The sequence below is a fragment of the Ammospiza nelsoni genome, chromosome W, assembly GCF_027579445.1.
Source record: "Ammospiza nelsoni isolate bAmmNel1 chromosome W, bAmmNel1.pri, whole genome shotgun sequence".
In the NCBI taxonomy this organism is placed as follows: domain Eukaryota; kingdom Metazoa; phylum Chordata; class Aves; order Passeriformes; family Passerellidae; genus Ammospiza; species Ammospiza nelsoni.
The window spans coordinates 11305749-11331605 of NC_080668.1; the positions used below are offsets into that span (position 1 = coordinate 11305749).

Sequence of the window (25857 nt, forward strand, 5' to 3'; positions counted from 1 at the left end):
CCGTATGACATCTTCTGCTTGTTGCTGTGCTTCATCTGAACTTTCATCGTCTTCGCGAAATCCTGAAGTTGAAGGATAATCCATTTGTTGTGTTATCATTGCCTTCTTAGAAGTACTTTTCTTTTTATATATTGTTGGAAAAAATTGCTGCATTGTTGCAGTCTCGCCACGAGATGGCGTTGTTGCTCCACTGAACAGATCCGGCATGTCATGCATTTCTTTCATCCCCCCACGAGGTGGCGCTGTCACCGGACTCCGTGGCTCAGATGACGGAATGAACTCGACTGCTCCTCTTCTGGCCGACTGCTGTGTTTGCGATCTCGTTTGAGACCGAGTCTGCATGGCTTTTAATTCAGCTGAAAATGGAGCTCGGACACCAGGACGTCTCCCTTGAAGGGAAGAGGCTTGGACTCCAAGGGTTTTGATTAAAGGCACCGAGTCTGGAGAGGGGGTGGAGCCTCGGGATGTGGAACCCCAAGCACGGCCCCTCCTCGCCCGAGACGTCACAGGGGATCGGGCCCGCCTCCGCCCGCGCTCTGCTCTCTGCGCATGCGTGCTTTCCGAGCCGCTCCCCGTCTCTCCCGAGCTAAGGTCACTCTCTCCCCCCCGTTCTGCCTCCGAAATCTCCTCCCCTCGGTCTGTCCCCGACTCTCTCTCCTCCTCCTCTGACGCTGTGTCCACTCCCCCCACCGGTGTGCGCAGCCCGCCTCCCACCGGCACCCGGGCCCGCTCCACGATACGAGCCGACCTCCACACCGGGTCTGACGTCACAAGTGTGCGCCTCCTGCGTCTCTCTATGGTGGCCCTTTGGGGCCGTGTAGCTTCCCCCAACTCGCCGCCCGTGTCTGACTTTCCTGCGCTGGTTTGTGACTCCCCCCCAGGGTTTGGCACCGTGCTGGCCGGAGCAGCCGCCGCTCCCGGCGTTGTGCTGACAAAAGCCGCACCGGAACTCGTATCTCCCATTACCTCCTTACCTGCGCCGCACCGCCGCAGCCGCGCCGCCCTGCTCTGTCGCCGCCGCGCCGCCATGCCCACCGCGAGAAAGCGCCTCTCCCGACCCCTTTTCTCCCCCCTGCATCCCCCCTTGCGATCTTGCTTCTGAGTCGGAGCCTGAAGCCCCTGTGCTCTCTGGGGTTTCAGGACGTTTTAGGGATTTCTTGGGGTTTCTGGGTCTTGGAATTGGAGGCTTTGATATTATTTCCTGCTCCCGTTTCTCGAGAGCTTTTTCCCCCTGGCTAACTGGGGCCAGAGTCAATCTCTGCCGAGAGCCTTGCTCTCCTCCCCCTACTTCTAAGGGTCCTGCAACTTCTTGTTGCCTTTCCAGTCTTTTTGACTGCACAGAAATGCCTTCTAACATTATTCTTGCAGGAGACAGCAGCTTTAACACTGTTTCATCTTTTTTTGTGGCTAAGAGATATAAGTGCCTATTAATTTCCTGCCAAAAACCTACTTCGAATAGCAGGCATGTCTCTGAAAATGGATAATTAAGTCTCACCCACAATAAAAGCTGTTTCAGCTCCTTCTTTGGGATCCCAACCGTATATGATTCAGCCACGCCTTGTAAGGCGGACAAAATTCCCAGCTGTTCCTGGGAGAGTGTGCCCCCCATGTTCTTATTTTTGACCTTCTCACCGAATCTCTGTCGTCAGAGCAGTCCGAAGGCTCCCGATCTCTGTCCACCAGGTCACAGGAGATGGATCCAGAGGCGCCTTTCTGGTTCCGATCCGGGCTGCTCTGCTACGAACTTTCTTCGGCAGAAGCTGAGAGGTGTAATTCTCAGTGACTGCTGTCTTCTTCAGACACTCCTGGCCGTTTTCTTTTTTTTTTTCTGGCTTCTCTCCCCAGGGTTTATCAGTGCTCTCCTGGGAATTCGCCCAAATCCGGAGCTGCCCTCTCGGCTCTTCAGGGCTAATACCCCCCCGCTTGGTGGGAGTAGCCCACCCAGGGATGCCACTTGTCCCGTTCTCGGCTGTTTTTTATGGCCTGGAAAGGCTCGGGATGTCCTTGGGCAGCCCGCGCTCCAAAGGATGAAAAGAGCCTTCAGGTTTTTTCTCGGTCTTCAGTGTTTATTAGTTTTTTATCTACAAGATTTTCTCTCGGCCCGACAGAGGTCTGCACAGCACGCCAGCCATGAGCACACTGACTCCCCCCAGGGCGGTCACTTATCTTTATACCCAAAACTACGTATAAGATATTTACCTATTTTCCCCAATACCTTTCACCCTTATTGACAAGTGCACTTTTAGTAAGAACCAATCCCAAAGTGCCACCACCACCACAGAAGATGGAGGCCAAGAAGAAGAAGAAGAAGGACAGGACACGCCCCAATTCCTCCATCTTACTTCTCTAGACCCCCCTGTACCGAAATTCTAAAACCTGTGTTTCACACTCTAATTAACCTATCCCTTCACCATTTATCCCAGTGAGATCCTCCCATCCTCATACAGGTGTCGTCTCCTGTGCAGGATCAAAGTCCAGCCACCAGACACTTCTGGCAACATTCCAGGACCTCCGAGCCCCCCAAGGGTGATCTCGGTGACTCGGCACATCAGTCCTGAGGTGCTGAGATCCTACAATATAGTGTAATATAGTATAGAATAATATAGTATAATGAAGTAATGAATTAGCCTTCTGATCTCAATGGAGTCCTCCTCATCATTCCTCCCTGCCACAGGAGTTGTTCTGATTCGATATCCCCATACTTATATTTCAGCCATCATCCATCATACACAGTCTTTACCCACTTGGCCTGCTTGATCACAAGGCATAATTCACAGTTATGGATAACCTGGGATATAGTCTCTGTGATTAAGTCCCCCTCCTTGACCATGAGCCCATCTGTTGCATCTCTTCCCTGATGACCTGAGGAGTCATGGGCCCACTGAATCAGAAAAAATTCATGCTTATGTTGCCTGTCCTGATTCACCTGAGACACTTTATTCTTGTGTTGTGGGTTGATGCTGGCCAGATGCCAGGCACCCACAAAGGCTGTGCACTCACACCTCTCTGCAGCTGGACAGGGGAGAGAAAATTAATGAAGGGTTCACAGGTTGAGATAAGGACTGGGAGAGATCACTCATCAAATACCTTAATGGGCAAAACAGACTGAAATTAGAGATATGAAATTAATTTATTGCTAACAAAATCAGAGCAGGATAAGGAGAAGTAAAATAAGCCCTTGAAAACACCTTCCCCCCACCCCTCCCTCCTTCCTAGCTCTACCTCCTCCCCCAGTGGAGCAAGGAGACAGGGAATGGGGGTTATGGTCAGTTCATCACCTGTGGTTTTTCCTGCTGCTCAGGGAGAAAAGTTGTTTCCCCAGCTGCACTGTGAGTTTCTCCAAGTCCATCTCAAGAGCAACAGCTCTCTGCACACCGTTTCATCATGAGTCCATCCCAGAGGAACAGTACCCATCAAACTGCTGCAGTATAGGTCACTCTTCCACAGGATACAGTCCTTCAAGGACAGGCTGCTTGTCTCGGTTTAGAGACAAGTTTAGAAAACACTGGAATACGTGTTTCCTCAAAAAAAAAAAAAAAAAAGGATTCCAGCAACCCGTTTACATCAATAAAACTGAATACTAGTGGATGAAAGTGAAACCCTCCCCCCATCCATTTACTGACCAACAGAATGCCCACATAGCACATTAAAAGGTAAATAAATGCTTGATATTGAATTGTCAGACCTTCCCCTCCCCCCCCACCCCATTGGAACAAAACCCCAAAAATCCAGGGAAAGGAAAAAAAAAAGCACCCGCCACTTGGTGGGGGGGGGGGGAAGATGGCACTGGGTCCTGTCTCAGGGAAAAAAAACAAAAAACCAAAAGGTTCATGCAACAGCTCTGGCTAACAGATGGGAACCTGGTGAATCTCTGGTGTTGGTCCCCTCTTCACAACAGATGAAGCAGGTGGGTTTCGTTTTTTCTTGTTGGCTCAGCTGTTTTGTGTAATGGGTTAAAACTAAGTTTGCTCATCAAAACTGACAAAGCTATTCCAGTAAGACTGTTGCACCTCTAGTTTGTTTAAGTAAATTTCCAGACTTTAAAGGATAAGGAAGATGAAACCAAAAGGACAATAGGTTTCACAAACATTTGTTTATCTGTTTAGTAAACTGTTAATATGAGTGGGGGGTTTGCTATGATTGTTAACACAGTATCAGCTTATCTGCTCAGTAAACCTAGGATTCCAGGAACTCAGCAGATTGAGCCTAAAAATTCCAGGAATCAGAATAAAGGAAAATTACCAACCTTCATCTTCAGACCCCGGGAGGTGGACTATGACCACCTAAACACAAAAGAAGAATACGCAGAGTACTACACATCAACCCAGAAGAAGGACTGTATAAGAACTCCACGGAAAATCAGGAGAGTGTGACAGTGGCGGAGCAGAGACTCCCCTGTCGCCCAGCGCTGATTTGCTTATTGCTTTGCCCGCTGTAATTAATAAATTCTCAATTGGCTTTACTTGACATATTGTCAGCTCAATTTATAACAGATTTGGCGCTGTGACTTGGATAGGGATAATTGCGGAGGGCGGATTTTACCGAGAAGGCGCCCCACCAGCCCTGGTAGTGGTCTCGGATCCAACTTTTCGCTCCTACCCTACCGACAAACCTGAATTTAAGGCATTAAGCAAAGGGAACCGGTTGACCCTGTAAACTTTGTGCACAAAGGTCCAGACGAAGACGCAGGACAACAGGACGCGTAAGTATAGTGCGGTGACCATTCGGTCTGGGTCGGGTAACCTGGAGTGTTGCGAGTGAGAGGAGAACCGGCAGCTCGGATTCCCCAAGCGATTGCGGACCCTCAGTAGTGCGTTTCCCACTGCTCGCGAGAGCGTGGGCCACGAACCAGGGGAAGTGAAAGCAGATCTGTTGTGTGAGTGTGCTCCATAAGACGGGGCGGGCGTACTCCAGAGGATGGGACAGGCGAGAATTAAGCTGTCTGTATCTGATAAACTTGGTAAACTTCCCCCAGTGCCTAGAGACAGTCTGCTGGGATTCATGTTAGATAATTGGGAACATTACCCTAGCACGAAGGGTAGAGATAAGACCAGAATGATTCACTATTGTGTAGAAATCTGGGGTGGGAAGGAAATATCCCCGGGGGTATATTGGCCCATATTTGGATTGGAAGAGGACTGGGTCCAACAGGATTTAAATAGATGGGTAAAGTCAAAGCCCCATCTTAATAAGAAAGAAACCGATGATGCAGAGGTTTGGGCTGAAACACCAAGTAATTTCATACAAATATACCCTCTAAGGGAGAAGGGAGGCGGCATCAATTCTAAAAAGAAAAATAAGAAAAAGGAGGAAGTTCTCTTAATCCCACCACCATATACCCCTCCAAATGCACCCCCTGTTCAAACAGAGAGACGGGATGAAGACCCCCTCCCCTTCCCAGATGGTTATCCTGACGGCCCAGAAACTCCCGAGCAGAGGGAGCCACCTAGTGAGCAAAGGGGGCAGCTGACTCGAAGTAAAACCAAAAGGCTCAACCTCTATCCCCTAAGGGAAATGCCAATGGGGGTGCTCAAGCTGGAATTGGGTTTATATCAGTTCCCCTTAATTCAGGGGATGTCAGAGAATTTAAGAAGGAAATGGGCAAGTTATTAGAAGACCCATTGGGAGTAGCCGAACGACTGGATCAATTTTTAGGCCCTAATACCTACGCTTGGGAAGAAATACAATCAATTCTGAGTATTCTTTTTACTACTGAGGAGAAAAACATGATTCGAAGGGCAGGAATGCGCATCTGGGATGCACAACATGTCCAGGGTCCGCGTGCAGATACTAAATGGCCCCTGCAGAACCCTAATTGGAACCATCAGGACCTGGTGCATAGAACTCATATGCAGGACTTGAGAACCATAATTATCCAAGGAGTAAGGGAGGCAGTCCCGAGGGGACAAAATATTGACAAAGCAATCAATGAGAGGCAGAAGAAAGATGAAACCCCTACAGATTGGTTAGAAAGACTTAGGCGAAATATGCAGATGTATTCAGGACTGGACCCAGATAGTCCAACAGGACAATCTTTTCTAAAGATGCACTTTGTAGCTAAATCATGGGAGGATATTAGGAAGAAACTTGAAAAACTGGATCACTGGGAGGACAGGGGTTTGGATGAACTCCTAAGGGAAGCTCAAAAGGTGTATGTAAGAAGGGATGATGAAGAACATAAAAGACAAATTAGGATGATGGCCGTGGCTGTTAGGGAAGGAAGAGAGTTGGATTATAAGGGACGAAGGTTCCAAGGAGAAAAAAAGGAAGGAGCTGGAGCTCCAAGGATTGAACGAGGGAAGAGTGTTTGTTTTTACTGTGGAAATAAAGGACACTTTAAGAGAGAATGCCGCAAGAAGAAGAGGGATGAGAGAATGTTTCAAGAAGATTAGGAGTGTCAGGGGCTCTATCTGCTGGGGACAGACAATAAACATCAAGAGCCCTTGGTAAAACTTAGAATCGGTCCCCAGCGTCAAGAATATGAATTCATGGTAGATACAGGAGCTGAAAGATCAACTGTTCAAATTTTACCTGCGGGGTGTAAAACTTCCCGGGAAACTGTTGTAGTAATAGGGGCAAAAGGGGAACCGTTTGAAATTCCAATTATAAAAGAAGTTCTAATAGAAACAGAATCCAGGATAGGGGTGGGGGATTTTCTTTTGGTTCCTGAGGCAGATTTTAACCTTTTCGGGAGAGATTTAATTGTCGAATTAGGAATAACTATAGAAGTAAAGAACGAAGAACTAAAGGTCAGATTGTGCCCCCTCAGAGTGGAGGACGAGAAGAGGATTAATCCTGAGGTGTGGTACACTCCTGATAGTGTAGGGCGGTTAAATATTCCACCCTTCTTTGTTACCATACAGGACCCTGAGGTCCTGGTACGGGTGAAACAATACTCAATTCCCCCAGAAGGCAGAAAAGGGTTAAAAGCTGAAATTGACCGACTAATAAGCAAAGGACTTTTAGAACCTTGTATGTCTCCTTTTAATACTCCCATTTTACCAGTTAAGAAACCTGATGGGACGTACCGGCTAGTCCATGACTTAAGGGAAATCAACAAAAGAACTGTGACTCGGTTTCCAGTAGTAGCAAACCCCCACACCTTCCTAAGTAGATTAGGACCCGAGAATGTTTGGTATAGTGTAATCGATCTCAAAGATGCATTTTGGACATGTCCGCTAGATGAGAAATGTCGGGATTTCTTTGCTTTCGAGTGGCAAGACCCAGAGACGCACAGAAGACAGCAGTTGAGGTGGACGGTATTACCTCAAGGATTTACTGAGTCCCCGAATTTATTTGGCCAGGCTTTAGAGCAAATACTCCAAGAATATCAATTAGGAGAGGGGGTAAATTTGATTCAATACGTGGACGATCTCCTCATTGCAGGAAAGGAGGAAGATATGGTTAGAACAGAGAGTGTTAAACTATTGAATTTTTTGGCTCTAAAGGGGCTCAGGGTTTCAAAATCAAAACTACAATTTGTGGAGGAGGAGGTAAAATATTTAGGACATTACTTGAAAAAGGGAGAGAAGAAAATAGACCCTGAGAGGGTTAAAGGGATCCTCTCACTCCCTTCCCCAATAAGTAAGAGACAAGTAAGGCAGTTGTTGGGTCTGGTAGGGTACTGTAGACAATGGATCGAAAATTACAGTAGTAAAGTAAAGTTTTTGTACAACAAATTAAGTCATAAGGGCTTACTGAAATGGGATGAAAACGACCAATTACAATTAGAGGAACTGCAACAAGACCTAGTCACAGTCCCAGTATTGAGTTTGCCAGACCTAAAAAGGCCCTTTTATCTATTCATTAACACAGAGAATGGCACAGTTTATGGGGTACTTACACAGGAATGGGCGGGGAAAAAGAAGCCCATAGGATACCTGTCAAAATTACTGGACCCTGTAAGTAGGGGATGGCCTACTTGCCTACAGGCAATAGTGGCTTGTGCATTACTAGTGGAAGAGGCAAATAAGATTACTTTTAATGGGGAGTTGAAAGTCCTCTCTCCCCACAACATTAGAGGAATACTACAACAAAAAACAGAAAAATGGATTACGGACTCCAGGTTATTAAAATATGAAGGAATCTTGTTGGACTCCCTGAAATTAACTTTAGAGATTATGAGCTTGCAAAACCCTGCTCAATTCTTGTATGGGGAGCCCGAGGAGAATCAGTTGATTAACAACTGTATGACGACTATTGAAGAACAGACCAAAATTAGACCAGATTTAGAAGAAGAGGAACTTGAGGAAGGGGAAAAACTATTTGTAGATGGGTCATCTAGAGTGGTGGAGGGAAAGAGAATGTCTGGGTATGCTGTAATTGGCGGAAAGAATTATGAGGTACTGGAATCTGGGCAGCTGAATAAAGCTTGGTCAGCTCAAGCATGTGAGCTGTATGCAGTATTACAGGCCCTTAAAAGGTTGCAAAATAAAACTGGCATGATTTACACTGATTCAAGGTATGCATACGGGGTGGTGCACACGTTTGGGAAAATATGGGAAGAAAGGGGATTAATTAAGTCACAGGGAAAGGATTTGGTACACCAAGAACTAATTAAACAAGTGCTCCAGGCTCTAAGGGGACCGAAAAGGATTGCAGTAGTACATCTAAGGGGACATCAGAAGGGATTAGATTTTCGAATCCGGGGAAATAATTTAGCAGATCAAGAGGCAAAACATGCAACAGTATCAGTATTAACACTGAGAGTGAGGGAAAAGAAATATAAATTGTGTGGAGTCGAAGATTGGGAGTATTGCCTCTGCTGCCCAGACTACTATAATGGGGACCCCCTGGAGGAAAGGAAGAAGTGCAAAGCCTGTGGGGACCACCTAAAAGAAATGTCTTGTGGCAGATGTTATGGAGCATGGGGGGCAGATGGCATAGAATGCATTTGTTACAAACCAGGTGCAGAATATTGTCAACGCCATCAGGAAAGATTGTGTTATATTTATAGTTTTACTACAACAGAGAAGGAAAAACTGTTGCAAATGGGCTTAAAAGAGAACTCTAACCACGAGTGGAAACTTCCAGACGGTAGAACTATTGTTCCAAAGGCAGTGGCACGGGGAATCCTACAGAAACTACATGAGCAGACACATTGGGGAACCCAAGCCTTGGTAGATCAATTTGGAACAAAATATATGTGTGTAGGGGTATATAACATAGCAAAACAGGTAGTCAGAGGATGTGTAACCTGCTTAAAAGTAAACAAAGCTTATCTTCGAGAACGTCCTCTCGGGGGCAGACCTCTTGCTTATAGGCCATTCTCACACATCCAGGTTGACTTTACTGAATTACCTAAGGTGGGAAGATACTGATACCTTCTAGTTCTAGTAGACCACCTAACGCACTTTGTGGAAGCCTTTCCAACTACCAGGACAACTGCACAAACAGTAGTTAAAATTTTGCTTGAAAATATTATACCAAGATATGGGGTCACGGAAGTAATTGACTCTGATAGAGGACCACATTTTGTGTCTAAAGTCATTCAGGAAGTAATGAAAATAATGGGGATACAATGGGACCATCACACTCTGTGGCACCCTCAAAGCTCAGGAAGAGTTGAGAGGATGAATGGGGAAATAAAGAAACAACTCACTAAATTGATGATAGAAGCAAAGTCGTCATGGATCAAGTGTTGACCATTGGCACTATTAAATATTAGAACCCAGCCTAGGGCTGATGTGGGGGTTTCCCCCTTTGAAATGCTGTGCGGGATGCCTTACAACTTAAACACACCCCAAGACCACCCCAGCCTCAGGGACCAGCAGATTAATACATACTTGACCACCCTAATGCGATATAGGGAGGAACTGTGGAAAAAGGGCATGATAGCCCAAAGACTACCACTGGAACTCCGGTTGCACCAGATCCAGCCGGGTGATTGGATATTAATTAAATCATGGAAAGAGACTTCGTTAACCTCACAATGGGAAGGACCTTATCTTGTTTTACTTACTACAGAGACAGCAGTCAGGACGGCGGACAGAGGCTGGACGCATGCTAGCCGAATCAAAGGACCAGTGCCTAAGCTTACTACGAATTGGAAAGTAACTAGTGCCCCAGGAGACTTAAAAGTAAAATTCCGGAAACAATAGGAGGGTTGTTGATGGTGTCGATGTAAAACTTGTCAGGATAGACGGTGGAATCAGCCACAAGAGAAAAAGGGGGGAGTCAAGTTCTTGGAAAAATCATAGACGGTGCCCCTGTAATCCGATCCCTCGTACCCTTGGGTCATGAGCTCTCTCTCTGAAACAGCATAACAGTGATAGGTTAGACCCTCCTGAAGAAATACCCCCGCTGCCGAGAAGACTATACCTCTCTCGTAGCTCGAGGCAACTGAGGAGCAAAGGCAGAGTGGTAAGTACCTGTGGAGGAATCGATTCTAACCTAACAAAGAGAAAGATAATGGAAAAGGCAGAGCATGAACTCCTAAAAAGAAAAGGGGCACAGTCACTAAATTGGGGAATGAATTGGCAAACATTTCAATCTGGAAGCAACAACTACCGTCTGTTCTGGCAGGTTCTGGTTTTCCCCTTATGTATGTTACCGCTTGAGCGGGTGGGTGCAAAAGGAGCTGAACACCAACCTTTTAAATGGTCACTCACACGATGGGAGGACTCTAAGGTAATTCAAACTATAGTTACACCAGGGACACCCACGTTTCAATTACCAGTTGGGTCTTTAAGCCCTTACTGGTACCAAAACTGAACTGTAGCATTTTATATGTGTCCTGCTGCTAACCCAGGGAAAGGATATTGTAATTACCCAGGTCATTATTATTGTGCCTACTGGGGCTGCGAAACAATAGCCAGTGGATGGCTACCACCGCGGAAAGACGAGTACATTGGAGTCATTTGGGGACCTAAAGGTTGCACTCAACCTACACTTCACAACTATATCGACACGGGATCAACCACCAACGGGGAATATCTGCAAGTATTTGAACATTACTACCCAGAGGCTAGCAGATGCCTCGTGGTTAATAGGGAAAACCTGGGGTGTCCGATTGGCAGTAGCCGGGAAGGATCCTGGCAGTCTATTTGCTATTAAGAAAGAGATAGCTCCACCGGACCCGGAACCAGTGGGACCAAATCCAGTACTGAACCCAGAAGTGAGCATAGGTCGAACCTCAGACCCAACCAAAGACAACTCCTTAAAAACAGTTGGGGAAGAGATCGATAACACTCAAGTGAATAAAACAACAGAGCAGAACACTTTGTGGAAAGTAATGCAGGCCAGTTTCGGAATTCTAAACAAGACCAACCCAAACCTAACTGAGGGGTGTTGGCTATGTTATAATATCCAGCCTCCCTTCTATGAAGCAATTGGGGTAACTGCAAAAGCTAGAAGGGTGAATGGGACAAATCCTAGTCAGTGTCATTGGAAACGGGACAAAGAAAACACTAATTCTCAGGGAATAACACTCTCCCAGGTAACAGGGAAAGGGCGATGTATAGGGGCTATACCAAGAGACAAGCAGCACTTATGCGAGGAAATCATCCGAGTAAAAGACAGCACACCTCCTGCGGAATGGCTCCTGCCTGCTGCTAATACAAAATGGGTATGTCAGAGCATCGGAGTAACTCCCTGCTTATCTTTGAAATTGTATCCAAGTGACTATCATACCTAGAATTATATATCATTCCATGGATTATGTAATTGACCAACACACCACAAGGGAACACTACTTAGTCAAAAGAGAACCATTTACGGCATTGACAATAGCTGCCCTCCTCACAGTTGGGGGGGTAGGGGCTGGTACAGGGGTGACTTCACTGATTACTCAGTATAAAGAATTTAGAGAGCTTAGAATTTCAGTTGACGAGGACTTAAGCAGAATCGAACAAGCTATTGATGGATTAGTAAAGTCCGTACGATCCTTATCAGAGGTGGTGTTACAAAATAGAAGAGGATTAGATCTGGTGTTCTTACAGCAGGGTGGACTATGTGTAGCGCTTAAAGAAGAATGCTGTGCTTACGCTGATCATACGGGAATTGTTATTGATACCATGGCAGAACTAAGAAAACGGTTGGAACAAAGAAAGAAAGAAAGGGAAGCACACCAGAGTTGGTACGAGTCATGGTTCAGCCACTCTCCCTGGTTAACCACGCTACTGTCTACCATTGCAGGGCCCTTAATTTTACTAGTGCTTGGACTTACATTTGGGCCATGTATGTTCAATAAGTTGATTGCTATAGTAAGAGGACGCTTGGAAGCTGCACATCTTATGCTCGTTAGGGCTAAGTATGAGCAAGACTCAGAAGACAAAACGTTGGAACTTGCTAGACGGGAATTGCAAAGATTTAATAAACAAAAATAAACAAACAGAAACGACTTGATGAACAAAATGGTTAAAAAGAAAAAGGGGGGAATTGTAATGGGTTAAAACTTTAAGTTTGCTCATCAAAACTGACAAAGCTATTCCAGTAAGACTGTTGCACCTCTAGTTTGTTTAAGTAAATTTCCAGACTTTAAAGGATAAGGAAGGTGAAACCAAAAGACAATAGGTTTCACAAACATTTGCTTATCTGTTTAGTAAACTGTTAATATGAGTGGGGGGTTTGCTATGATTGATAACACAGTATCAGCTTATCCGCTCAGTAAACCTAGGATTCCAGGAACTCAGCAGATTGAGCCTAAAAATTCCAGGAATCAGACAAAGGAAAATTATCAACCTTCATCTTCAGACCCCGGGAGGTGGACTATGACCACCTAAACACAAAAGAAGAATACGCAGAGTACTACACATCAACCCGGAAGAAGGACTGTATAAGAACTCCAAGGAAAATCAGGAGAGTGTGACAGTGGCGGAGCAGAGACTCCCCTGTCGCCCAGCGCTGATTTGCTTATTGCTTTGCCTGCTGTAATTAATAAATTCTCAATTGGCTTTACTTGGCATATTGTCGGCTCAATTTATAACATTTTGGAGAAAAGGGGCCAAAATGGAGTGGCCCTTTGCCTTTCCTGCCAGTTGTTCTCTCTGATCTCGGACCAAATCCAAATTGTTCAGGTCACTTTGAAAAGCCGATGAAGGATTGATGCTGCAGCCTCTCCAGGGCCAGGGAAAGAAAAAAAGCCTCCTGGCTAGGCTAACAAAAAAACCCAAGCTAGCCAAGAAAAAAACCCAGACCTCACAGCACACCAGATACCTGGGGAATGAGGCTTTGAAAAAGAGTGCTGAAGAGCCCCAAGGCTCGCCCCTCCCCCCAGACCTACCTTAAAGTTACAGTAACCCTTTTTGGGCATAAAACAGACGATCAAGGAATAGACTAATCATCACAAAATCACCCCAAGACACTGCTCCAGCATGGGAGCAGGGCCCCTCTCTCCATAGGTCTCCCCTGGGTTCACACTCTACTCTAGGCATCCAACTGCTCCAGCGTGGGGGGCTGCAGGTGGATCTTTGCATCCTCCATGGACCTCCATGGGCTGCAAGGGGACAGCCTGCTTCACCATGGGCTGCAGAGGAATCTCAGCTCTTGTGCCTAGAGCACCTCCTCCCCCTCCTTCTTCACTGACCTTGGGGTCTGCATGTCATTTTTCTCATGTGTTGTCACTCCACTCTGGTTGGAATTAAAACTGTGCCATCACTTTTTGTTTTTCTTTCTTCTCAAAAATGCTATCACAGAGGTGTTACCACTATTTCTAATTGGTCCAGCCTTGACCAGCAGCATGTCCATCTTAGGACCCACCAGGGATTGGCTCTGCTGGACATGGAAGAAGCTTCTAGCAGCTTGTCACAGGAGCCAGCCCTGTAGCCTCCCTGCTACCAAAAACCAGACCATGCAAAAACAATACATCTTGGCAGCGTGATCCACCTGTCCATTGCTGTAATGTTCTTCAGTAGCCTGACCCTTGGGTACATGTGCATCTACATGACATACTTTTACAACCAGCTTCTCTAACAGGGCAGTGATGTCTTGCCACAATTCAGCAGCCTAGATGGGTTTCCCTCGGCACTGCCAATTGGTCTTTTTCCATCAGTCTAGCCACTCCTACAGAGCATTTTCTACCATCTACAAGTCAGTCTAGAGGTAAAGTGCTGGCCATTTTTAAAATTCAGTGATATCTAAAGCCAGCTGGACAACTTTCAGCTCTGCAACCTGATTAAATCCTCCTTGTTCCTCAATAGCTTCTGTGACTTGTTACATACCACTCCATATGACAGCTTTCCATTTTCTATGTATCCCTACAATATGGCAGGAACCATCAGTAAAGAGAGTGTATCACTTTTCATTTACTGGTAGATGATTATATGGTGTGGCCTCTGCAGCATAAGTCAGCTTTTCCTTCTCCTCCAGTAGTCTGAAATTTTCTCCTTCAGACCAGTTCATGATGATTTCCAAGATCCCTGGGTAATTTGGGTTACCTATTCAAATTCGCTGTGTGATCAGAGCAATCCATTTACTCTCTGTAGCACCAATGGCATGGTGTGTAAAAGGGACTTTCCCTTTGAACATTCAGCCCAGCACTTGAAGTAAGGGTGCCAGGAGGAGCTGTGCTTCAGTGCCAATCACTTGTGAAGCACCTCAAACCCCTTCATAAACTGCCAGGATCTCCTTTTCAGTTGGGGTGTAATAGGCCTCAGATCCTTTGTATCCCCAACTCCAGAACCCCAGGGGTTTTCCTCGAGTCTCTCCAGGTACCTTCTGATAGAGGCTCCAGGAAGGACCATTCTCCCCAGCTGTGGTATAGAGTGTTTTTCTCATCTTGTCCTGTCCTGAATGGCCCAAAGGCTACTGCATGAACAATCTCCTGCCTAATCTGTTCAAAGGCTTGTTGTTCAGGACCCCACTTAATACTGTTCTTCTGGGTGAGGTGAAAGAGAGGTTTTATAATCTGACTGTAATCTGGAATATGCATTATCCAAAACCCCACAGTGCCTAGGAAAGCCTGTGTTTCCTTCTTGTTGGTTAGTGGGGACATAGTTGCTATTTTGTTGACCACATTTATTAGAATCTGAATACGTCCATCTTACTATTTTACTCCTAAAAACTGAATTTACTGGGCAAGTCCCTTGACCATACTTTGCTTTATGGAAAAAATGGCCTTCAGGACAATCTGGATTATCTTCTTCCCTTTCTCGAAGACTTCCTCTGCTGTGTTGCCCCACATAATGATGTCATCAATGTACTGCAAATGTTCTGGAGCGTCACCCTTTTCCAGTACAGTCTGAATCAGTCCATGGCAAATCATGGGGCTGTGTTTCCACACCTGGGGCAGGCGGTTTCATGTGGAGGCCTTGGGGGGCATACCCTAAGTTACATCCCATTGGCTCCTTCCCCTGTTCCTATGTCTGTTCCTATGTTCCTGAGCCACTCCTTCCCTCTTCCTTAATTGGCCCTTATCTTTGTACTGCCCCAAGACCAGGGTCAGGCCCTGGGCCCTTGGAGAGAGAAAGCTGGACCCTCCATGTGTGTGTGTCTGGGACCTGAACATCTCACCGCGTGGCTGAATTAAACATCTGTGAATATTGTGCAAAGGCCCTTTTTTGCTTCTTTACCTTGGACTTTACTAGCAGCAATTCAGACTGCTACGATGGCGCCCAACATGAGGACTCCCAATTAGTCTGAGATCTCTTCTCCTGGAAAACACCTACACCAGACCACCCCAAGAATTTTCTTACCCCCATGTGGTGAGTTTGAAATTTTGGTTCCTTCCTCCTTTTACTCTCAGGTGTTGGGAAGAGACTGGGCTAAGATGGAAATAACGCTCACCCATGCACAACAAGAAGTGCACTTCCACCTTAAAAAGTCTTTTCTTCAAAAATTTTTGATTTTCAGAGGGAGAGTAAAGTGTTTTCCAAAAGATTTTTGTTTTTAAGAAGGGAAGTTGAAGTATTTTGTACAGTGGTATTTAAGCATTTTCCTTCTATTTAGCCGAACTCAGTCCTAACCGATGAATTTTTGGAAGTACTTTGGGAAAAGTAAAAAACTAAGACAGAATTCTGTCCTTTATTTAACATGATGATAAAATGTGTTCTGAATCTTGAAGAACATTTAAAAAATGGCTAACTCCAGCTGAAAACCCCTCCTCCATGTTCCCCTCTTCGTGCCTCTGCATCCCCTCCCCTGTCGCAAGGAAAGACTTCTCCAGGTTCTCCTGTCTTTACTCCTGCTGACCAAGTTGTCTCTCACCACATGGCCATGGCCGCATGGTCACATTCGTGTGCTCAAGATGGCGAAGACCGTATAGCAGGGGCCAAGGGGTCCCCCATTCTGTCCTCTGGTCCTCACTCATCCTCCCACAGATGTGTTTACCTCAGTTGCTATAGCACCCCGAGAGCCATCCTCCCTCGCACAGGGCTGCTGCTGCTCCGTGCTCCACTGTGCCCCCCCCGCGGAAAAACCACTGCCCCCCGCGGCTGCTCCGCATGGCCAGAGCGAGCTGGCCGATACTAGCTGTCCAGCCGTCCCCGTGGCAGCCTTCTGCAAGGGGGCTGAGGGCGGGTGGATGAGACCAGCAGGACCGGGGCACCGCTAAAGCCGGGCAGGAGGACAGCTCCTCTGGGGATGTCGCAGAACCACAGTTCTGGCAGTGAAACCGCTACCCCACGCCCACCGTTGCTGCTCTGGAAGCCCTGTGCTGGCAACACCTGTGGGCACCAGCTGAGACAGACCCTCGGGAGGGAGCCGAGCCTCAACGCGGCTGCCAGTGCCAGAAGCAGGGACAACTTGGCACGCCAGTGCACCAGCACCAGCAACATGCCCAGCAACACCAACACAAATCCACTGGCAAAGGTAAAAAATTCCTTGCCATGAACGTTTTGGGGACAGTGAAATGGTTCAATGTAAAAAACAGATACGGTTTCATCACCCAGGATGGTAACAAAGAAGATGTGTTTGTTCATCAGACTGCTGTAAAAAAGAATAACCCCAAGAAATACCTCCACAGTCTAGGAGATGGAAAAATTGTGGAATTTAATATAATACAAGGAAGAAAAGGCCCCCAAGCAGCCGCTATGACAGGACCTGGGTGGTAGTAGGGATTTGGGGATCTCTCCCTAGATACTGCCCCTCTGTCTGGAAAATTCCCTGTAAGTTATGAATTTTCCCTTTTTGCCATTGGTTTATGTCCAGGTTATGTTTATAAGTTGCCGTTCTGGCTAGCCAGACGGTCTCTTCTTGGTTTCCCGCTCCCCTCCCATATAAAAGCCGCTGTTTTCTCGGTCCTCTCGTGTCGGGAGTTTAGTTCAGGCATGGCTTGAGGAAAAAGGCCACAAAGCCATGCAGCTGAGAGAAAAGTAACAGGTAGCTGTGAAGCAGTTTCAAAGCAGTTTCCAGCCTGACTTCTATAAACAATTAGTCTCTCTCAGGCATCATTGTATAAACAATAAGGTTCTCAGGCAGTCTTCCCATAACAAATGTAACATCCTCTCTGGGAAAAGATGGCACCCTGGGAACAGTTATGGAAGTTTTGAGAACCGTTCGTATCACAGTGAGAACACTGATTTTGTTTGATGTAAACAATCAACGGTATTGTAAAACAAAAGGAGTGGTTAGAGTTTTCTCTGTTAGCCTATCGTAAACCTGGATTTTGGAATATGCATGAAGTTAATTAACACTGTTATTTAAAGTGACTGATCGATCAATAAATTTGGAGTTCGATGCATTATAGGATGGTTGTTCTCCCCCTCACTTCAACAAATTGGTGACACCCGGACGTGATAGCGGACACCACGACGATCGCGGCCATCACGGGGATTGCGAACACCAAAGGATAAGTGAGGAATGGTTCAGGCTCCGAAGCAGCGGGAGCGGCAATAAGCGCGAAATTAAAGCGGAGGAAAAAAGAAAACCGCCGATACATGCCATGCCCTGGCGACCATAATTAGATGGGACCAGCTGATTTGTGCGGCATAAGTATGGGAAAACGCTGCTAGGTGAAAGTGCGCACTTAAAAAGAGGTATGGAAAGACAAGCCGCATATGAACTTTTTATTATGTTTTTGCAAAAAAGGCAAATTAAGGGAATAGACTTACGGAAGGAATTGCAAGGTCTTTTGGCTTATGGTCTGGAACGGGGAATCTTTGTGAATCCCCACACAGTTTACGAGTTAACGGAATTGCGTGAATTCGGTGATTTATTGTCAGAGGCTGCTTTAGAGAGTGGTAAAACTGCCAAGAAGCTAAGCAGGCCATGGCGAGTGATGTCTGATAAACTATTTTACTATCTCTCTGAGTGCAAGACAGCGGCCGCAGCTCGTGGCGCTTCCGAGTCTGTGCTACTCCGAACTCGGCACGGGCGCTCCGCCATGGGGAGCAGCCGCGGTGAGTGACCGCCTAAAATGCTGCGCTATAGCGGCGGGAGCGGAGGCAGCGGCGGGGAGAGCGGAGCCGCCGCCGCGGAAGCCGAGGCGCGCCGCCCCGGGAGAGAGCGAAGCCGCCGCGGGGAGAGAGCGAAGCCGCCGCGGGGGGAGCCACGGGTGCAGCGGTGCCTGCAGCGGAGTCAGCCTGCCGGCGAGTAAACAAAGAGCCCAGCGCAGGGGGGGGGTTTCGCCCGCTCCGACACACGCACCGCGGGACTGGAGCGCTTTTTGCAGTGGGAGCGTTTCTCCCTCCCCCCCACAGCCGGCAAAAGCTTCAGTTTAAGACCTAACAGCCTAATGGATGTAACTTTTGTCAACAAAAGGAAAAGATCCCTGTTGAAATTAAGAAACCAGTGATGGTAAACAAGGAAAGTTAAAGGCACTTTAGTTCTTCCTGGCAGAGACTGAAACAGGAATCAGCGTACTGTATGCATGGGTCAAATTTCGGCCGGTTTGGCTCGGCATTGGTATGCTGTCTTGAAATCACCTGTATTGGCAGAGACTTTAACATCAGAAGCCCAGATGGCTCAGTCAGTGGAACATCAGACTCTAGAATTATATTTTGAAAAGTTTAAAAATGTTAAGATATGTTAGACTGATTGTATGAGTGAGATGTTGTGAGTGTGCTTTTTGATATAGAAATGCTATAGCAAACACGTGAACAAAGTTATTTTAGCTTAATATTTTAGAATCAGGCCTGTAAGTAAGTTATAGTAAATGCTATATTTTATGTCTATAGTAAGTTTTATCTGTTATTAAGTAGTTTAAGTTAAATTAAATGCTAAATACTATTAAGGTTAAGTTTGTTAAGTTTATTTGCTGTTAAGTTCGAGGTCTGTTAAGGTTAAATCATATTAGGTTTAAGATAAGTTAGATTCTGTTAAGTTTGATCTTACATTATTTACAAATAAGTCTAAAATCAGTTAAATTTTGTTACAGTTTTGTTAGAATTAAGAGATTTTACATGTAAGTTCTGTTGATTTAAAATTCTATTAAGTTTAAGTAAAGATAAGTTTAAGTAATGTTAAGTTCTATTAAGTTTAAATATTTTAAGTTTAAGTATTTTAAGTATAAGTGCTATTAAGTTTAAGTGATGTTAGATAGATTTATGCTTTTACGATAGGTGTTTGTTTTATGACTTGTGTTCAAAGTGTTGTTGTGAACATCAGAGAAACCTTGCTAGCTGAAAATACTATTTAGTTATTAGAATTGCCTATTCTTATGTTGCAAAGAGTGTAGCACAGTTAGCCCATAGAATTTTGAAGCCAGTTAAGTTCTATTAATTTGAAAATAAGTCTGCTAAGTTAAGTATTTTAAGTGCTTCAAGTGCATACTACTTTCTCACCACTCCAAATCAACAAAGGACTGAGAATTACCCAGCTGATACCATTTCAGCCAAATGACTAAAGGATTACAGACTATAAAACTGATTTTGAACATTTTTGAGAAATCCAGGGAAGAGGTGGATGTGAAAATCTCAAGGACAGAAAGGATCGTTTTCAGACTTGCCATTCACCTCCTCTCCAGGTTTACATAAATGAAAACAGCTAACAGCTTTCTTTTCTTAGTCCAATTACCACCTACCGTGCAAAGCCTGATAAGGCCGGACATTGTGGCTCAGCTGAGGGTGGTTTTAACCCTTTGGGATAAAACGCTGTTGCCGGACGACCAGGGAACTGATTGACATTATTGAATCATTATCTTCTTTCCATATAAAAGGACTGGCAAAAGAGAACTGCCTTGAATGTCACAGCCCACATTGTGCTGCTTGGGTTGCACTGTGTTGTGGAGGTTGTGATGAGACCTTTTGGGTGGATCGGTTGTCACTTTTTCGTTTATGGTGTGACACCTGTAATTATAGACATACCTGGGAACATAATTGGGAGTGGGCTCTACGGAATGCAACAGGACTAAACACTGCCTCAGCTTTAGGTTTTTATGAGACACATGAGCAGAAAATCTTGGCTTATTATCGGTGGGAGGTACAGTGTATTTTGAAAAGGGTTAAAGGTTAAAAACTGATAAGAAAAAAAAGGTCAAAGTAAAAACAGAAAAATGAGGTTTACTTTTGTTACATTGCTAGGTGTAGTAGTAGCTGAAGAATTAAGGGTAATACAGTTTAATCAACCTAGAGATAATGTATGAATAACACTTGCTAGACAGATTAATCAGTCGTCGCTTTGTCTCAGCATTGCCAGTATCGTCTCCTCAAGAATTCTGCAGTCTTATTAATAATCGTGCTTTATGTATGCACAATATGGTAAATATTAAATTGCCTGCACAGAAAGGGTATACTGCCAGTCAGAGTGATGGCTACCGACAATGTCTGTTAATTCAATCACTTAATACTCCTTTGCATTCTCCACCTGAGGAGTTGGAGCTTTTTGGAAGTGCAAATGCTAGCATGACCAGCACTTCCAACAGTGGATGGTTTAGCTTTGATTATTCTAATCCTCAAAAGATGAATCCATATAAACAAACATGGGCAACTTTGGATTCAGCCCTAAAGCCAAACATAGTGTCTAAACAACTCTACAGCCATTGTAAAGGCTCTAGCATCATGACACCTAAGAAATTACCTACAGGAATATTTCTAATTTGCGGAGATAGAGCCTGGAATGGTATACCTGCTCAACCTCAGGGTGGACCTTGTTATTTAGGCAAGTTATCACTATTTCACCCTAATATATCTGTGCTGATGCAATTAAGTCATCAGGTAAGCAGGCAAAAGCGTAGCTTACATAATTTAGACTGTAGTCAAATAGGAGATCCATGGTTCTGGAGTAAATTTAAACAAGTGATGGTTTCAGCTTTCCTACCATGGGGTGCTGCAAGCAAAGAATTGACTCTAGCAAAACAAATAGGGTGTTGGGCTAAGGTTGAACTGAATAAAACTTCACAGATATTAGCTATGTTATCTTCAGATGTACAAAGTGTTAACCACACTGTTTTACAAAATAGAGCTGCTATAGATTTCTTGTTATTGGCTCAAGGCCATGGATGTGAGGAGTTTAAAGGGATGTGTTGCATGAACCTGTCTGATCATTCTGTATCTATTCATGCTAAGTTGAAAGAGCTACGGCTAGGGCTTAACAGCTTTAAGGAAGAAGAAGGATTGGGTATTGATGAGTGGCTTAAAAGTTTAGGATTGGGACCCTGGCTAAGAAACCTTATAACATATGCTATAGGGATATTAGGGGTACTCTTATTGCTTTTACTTACCTTACCTTGTTTCTGTAGCTGTATCCAAAAGATGGTTAGTAGGATGATAGAGAAAATGTGGCAAACTAACCTCCTTTCTTTTAAAGAAAAAGACGGGGGAAATGTCGGGAGTTTAGTTCAGGCATGGCTTGAGGAAAAAGGCCACGAAGCCATGCAGCTGAGAGAAAAGTAACAGGTAGCTGTGAAGCAGTTTCAAAGCAGTTTCCAGCCTGACTTCTATAAACAATTAGTCTCTCTCAGGCATCATTGTATAAACAATAAGGTTCTCAGGCAGTCTTCCCATAACAAATGTAGCATCCTCTCTGGGAAAAGATGGCACCCTGGGAACAGTTATGGAAGTTTTGAGAACCGTTCGTATCACAGTGAGAACACTGATTTTGTTTGATGTAAACAATCAACGGTATTGTAAAACAAAAGGAGTGGTTAGAGTTTTCTCTGTTAGCCTATCGTAAACCTGGATTTTGGAATATGCATGAAGTTAATTAACACTGTTATTTAAAGTGACTGATCGATCAATAAATTTGGAGTTCGATGCATTATAGGATGGTCGTTCTCCCCCTCACTTCAACACTCTCGCTCTTTTTGCCACTGTTTTCCCCTTCAAGTTCTGCATCCCCGCGTCCTGTGGCGCCAGGACCGGCGGTTCCAACTCAGCTCTCCACTGCAGGGGAGAGAAACACCTGCACTGTGCGATGATTGCTGTCTTGTTCTGGCAATGGAAAGGCTCCGACGCCACCCAGACTGCTGCTGCTCTTGTTCTGGCCACGGAAAGGTTCCATTGCCACTGAGCCGCTGCTGCCCCTGTGACGGGAAATCCTGCTGCTGCCCCGCGCTGCCCTGTCTGCTGCAGGCTGCTGCTGCCCATGCAACTCCTGCCCATGAGAAAGACTGCCACCACTGGCTTTGCTGCTGGGTGCAAGGTTGCGTCACCTGTCTCACCTCGGCGCTGCCCCCACCGTGGGAAACAATAACTGATCCCACACGGTGCTGTCCCGGCACCGCTGGGGCGTGGGAAAGAAATAAAGGCAACTCGGAAATAACAAGCAAGGAGCCCTTTCTTCTCCCTTCGCCTCCCTCCTTGGATGTAGGGTCCACGTTTATCTGCAGCTCCCAGCCGTTTTTGATCTGTGCCAGTGGCTGACCCACGATTCCTGCTTGCCCGCGGCAAAGCCAGGAACATGGCCAATCCCTGGCGGGCGCGCTGAGAGCAAAAAGTGTTCAGAGCGCACGGGTGACAGGCGCCACTGCTCCTCCCACGATCGCAGCGTGATGTCAGCTTGGCGCACCAACAAGGGGGCACAGACCCCACAGAAAGAACTGTCTCCAGGGCGCGTGGACGCCCCTGCAAAGTGAAGTTCATGGACCATCAAGCACTGCTGGTGAATTCACGCACTTTCTGGTTGTGCAGCTCCCGGCGGGCGGGAAAGTGAAACCCCTCCATTGCAGACATGAGAGGAGCCTTCCTCTGGATCCAGGACCACCTCTGAGATTTTCATTTCCAAGTCTTCGGTTTTGTGAGTACTCCAGTGTCCGGGACCGACCCGACTGGGATACCCTGAGTGTTGGGTGGGGATGACTCCCAGAGATTAGGGGAGGCATATTGCGCAACGTTCAAACCCCCCCCACCCCCGCCCCTGGGTTTCTTGAGTGTTTTTCCTTTAGTTTTCATTTTACCTTGAAAGTGGGAAGAAAAAACCTAGCAAACAGTCTCAGTCACAAGGGGTGTGAGACCGTCTGCTAGGGAGAAGGGAGCTTATAACCAAGTTGTGGATTCCTTGGTGGGAGGAGAGTTTCATTTATCTAAGGGAAAAGTTAAGAGATTTGTTAAGTGGATTTTCTTCCATTTTCTGACTACTAGTCATGATGAAGTAAAAACACTAAGATTTTGGGATAGGATTGGAATTGAACTTGGAGAAGATGCAATGATAGATGAAGAAACAAAAAGTGATTTTTATCCTCTCTTTATAAAATTGAAAACTCTCACATTAGAAATTGAAAAGAAAATGAAAGAAAATACAAATAAATCTTCCCCAGTTCCTCCTGAAACCCCTGCTCCAGTAGCCCTTGTTCCTAAACCCCAGCATCCCGAACCGAGTGAGCTTGGGGGAGCAAACCACCTGCAGCAAGTGCACTGCTGCCCCCACATTGTGGGTCTCCCTAGCTCCCCACATCTTCCCCGGTACCCCTCTGGCTCTAGCAGGACTAGCTACCCTGCCAGAGCTCCTTCCCAGGACCCTAATACCTCACCCCTTTTACCTGTAGAAAAACCTGTAGCTCGTCCCCCAGATTCCTCACCTCACCCAGAGTCACAGAACGGAGGATGCCACTCAGCTTTGCCTCCATTTTGTGGTTCTTCTCCCCATAATCCCTTTCTCCCTTGCTCCCTTCCCCCTTACCAAGAGTCACAAAATGGTGGACACCACATGGCTTTGTCCCCATCTTGTGGCCCTCCTTCTACTTCCCGTAATCCCTTCCTCCCTTGCCCCCTTACCCTGTTTTAAAACCCTCAATTGTGCTCTAGCTTCTCCTCTGGTACCCATCCTCATAATACCCTAGCTTTGCCCCCTGTATCTCCCTCTGCTCCACCCCCTGATCAAACCACTGCCCTTCTCGGTGCTTCCGTTCCCTGCCTTAGCTCTGCCCCTCACCCTTCGGCACCGTCCCTCCCACCTCCAGTTTCCCATGCTCCTCCTTCCAGTTCCCACACTACTGTGGGTAAAAGGAAGGATGAAGTAGAAGACCAGATGTCAGACGACAGCAATCCAGTCATCTTTGCAGTGCCCGTTTCTTACAGTGTCCTGGGGTGACGTTATGATGCTTGTATCCCCATTCATATGTTCTGTGCCTTTAAGACTGTCTCTGAAGAGTCAAAGTTTTGTTTGGGTTTCTCTTATCAGGGACACAGAGACAGGCAGTACATAGGGCTGTTTTCACTTTTTTTTTTGGCTTTCTGCTTTGCTCGCTCTCTCTCTGCTCTCGCTTCTTCTTGCTTTTGCTTCTGCTTATTAGCTAGTTTAGCTAAACAGTCCAAATTCCTTCCTGGACTGTTTCTCCTCTCCTTTTTCTTCGACCATCTCGAACCTGCTCCGGACTGGGACCTGGAAACACCGAGGGTTTGCACTGTTTGGCCTGCAGCAGCTGCCCCAGCGCCGGAGGGACTAACAGAGCAACCACTCCCGAAAGAGATTTTCTGATTTTGTCACCTTTTTCAGAGCGGTGTCATCTGGTATTGTTCATTTTGTGTGCTGGGGGGTGCTGTGCCTGTCAAATAAACAGGTTCTTTCCACTTCTCTCCGACGAATTCTTCCTTAACTGGTTGGGGGGAGGGGCCATGTGGGTTTGCTTTCTGGAGGGGCCCTCCTTTGGAGATTCTCTACCAAATTTGCCCTAAATCAGGACATAGGGGAAAGCGTCCCAAGTGGGCACCTTTTCCCTACAACAACATTAAAGAATTATTTAAAATCCAGAAGGAGGTTGGTCGGTCAAGTGAATATTTTAAAGGCTTTCTAAGGACCACCCTTTTGGCAAATGTCCTAGTTCTCGGGGACCTGAAAGAAATATTATTCAGCCTATGTGGTCCATCAGAATATACGCTATGGATGAAAGCCTGGCAGGATTGACTTACCAACCTCCTTCCGACTTTATGGGACAATGAAGAAACAGCAAATGACGAAGGTGACAAACCCTTTTATATAGAACATCGTGGGAGGGAGGGTGAGTGGGAGCAACCCACAGCTCAGGCTGAAAAAAATCCCTCAAGCAGTTGTAGAAATAATTAAAATAGAGGCAGAAAAAGCTTTTAACCTCCTACCCACTAAAGATCCTTTGCCCAGTCTTGTCTCCTTAAAACAGAGACCTGATGAGGCATTTCTAAATTTTTTAGACAGAGTCTGAGAAGTGATAGGAAGGGGAATCCCTAGATCAGATGCCCAAGATGACGTCATCATAGACCTCCTAACCAAAGGTGCCCATGAAGACTGCTAAAGAGTCATCCTCAGTCTTCCCTCATCGCCACCACCATCACTTGCCTTAATCATGGAAGAATGCACCAGGAAGGCGAGACTCCCTCAAGTAGAAGCACCGAAAAAGTCACCAACACTCAACTACCTTCCATCTCACCACCGGTGTCAAAACTATATCCCTGCTTTCACTGCAGGCAGAAAGGACGTTTTATAAGGGACTGTCCCTATCTGGGGAGAACCCCCCCGATTCCACCAAGAAGGGAGTAGGGAAGGGAGCATGATGAAAATAGACAACAAAAAACCTAGCGCGTGAGCGCGATTCTGCTCCACGCAATGAAATAAATGGGGCAGGGCGCGAGG

General features: G+C 46.0%; 1 long non-coding RNA gene across 1 annotated transcript; it reads left to right on the forward strand.

Annotated features, from left to right (window-relative positions):
- Positions 1 to 22472: 22472 nt before the first annotated feature.
- On the forward strand, positions 22473 to 24829 carry LOC132086208 (uncharacterized). The gene is made up of 2 exons (XR_009420380.1): positions 22473 to 23049; positions 24545 to 24829. It is a non-coding gene; the product is annotated as an uncharacterized LOC132086208 (long non-coding RNA).
- Positions 24830 to 25857: the final 1028 nt, after the last annotated feature.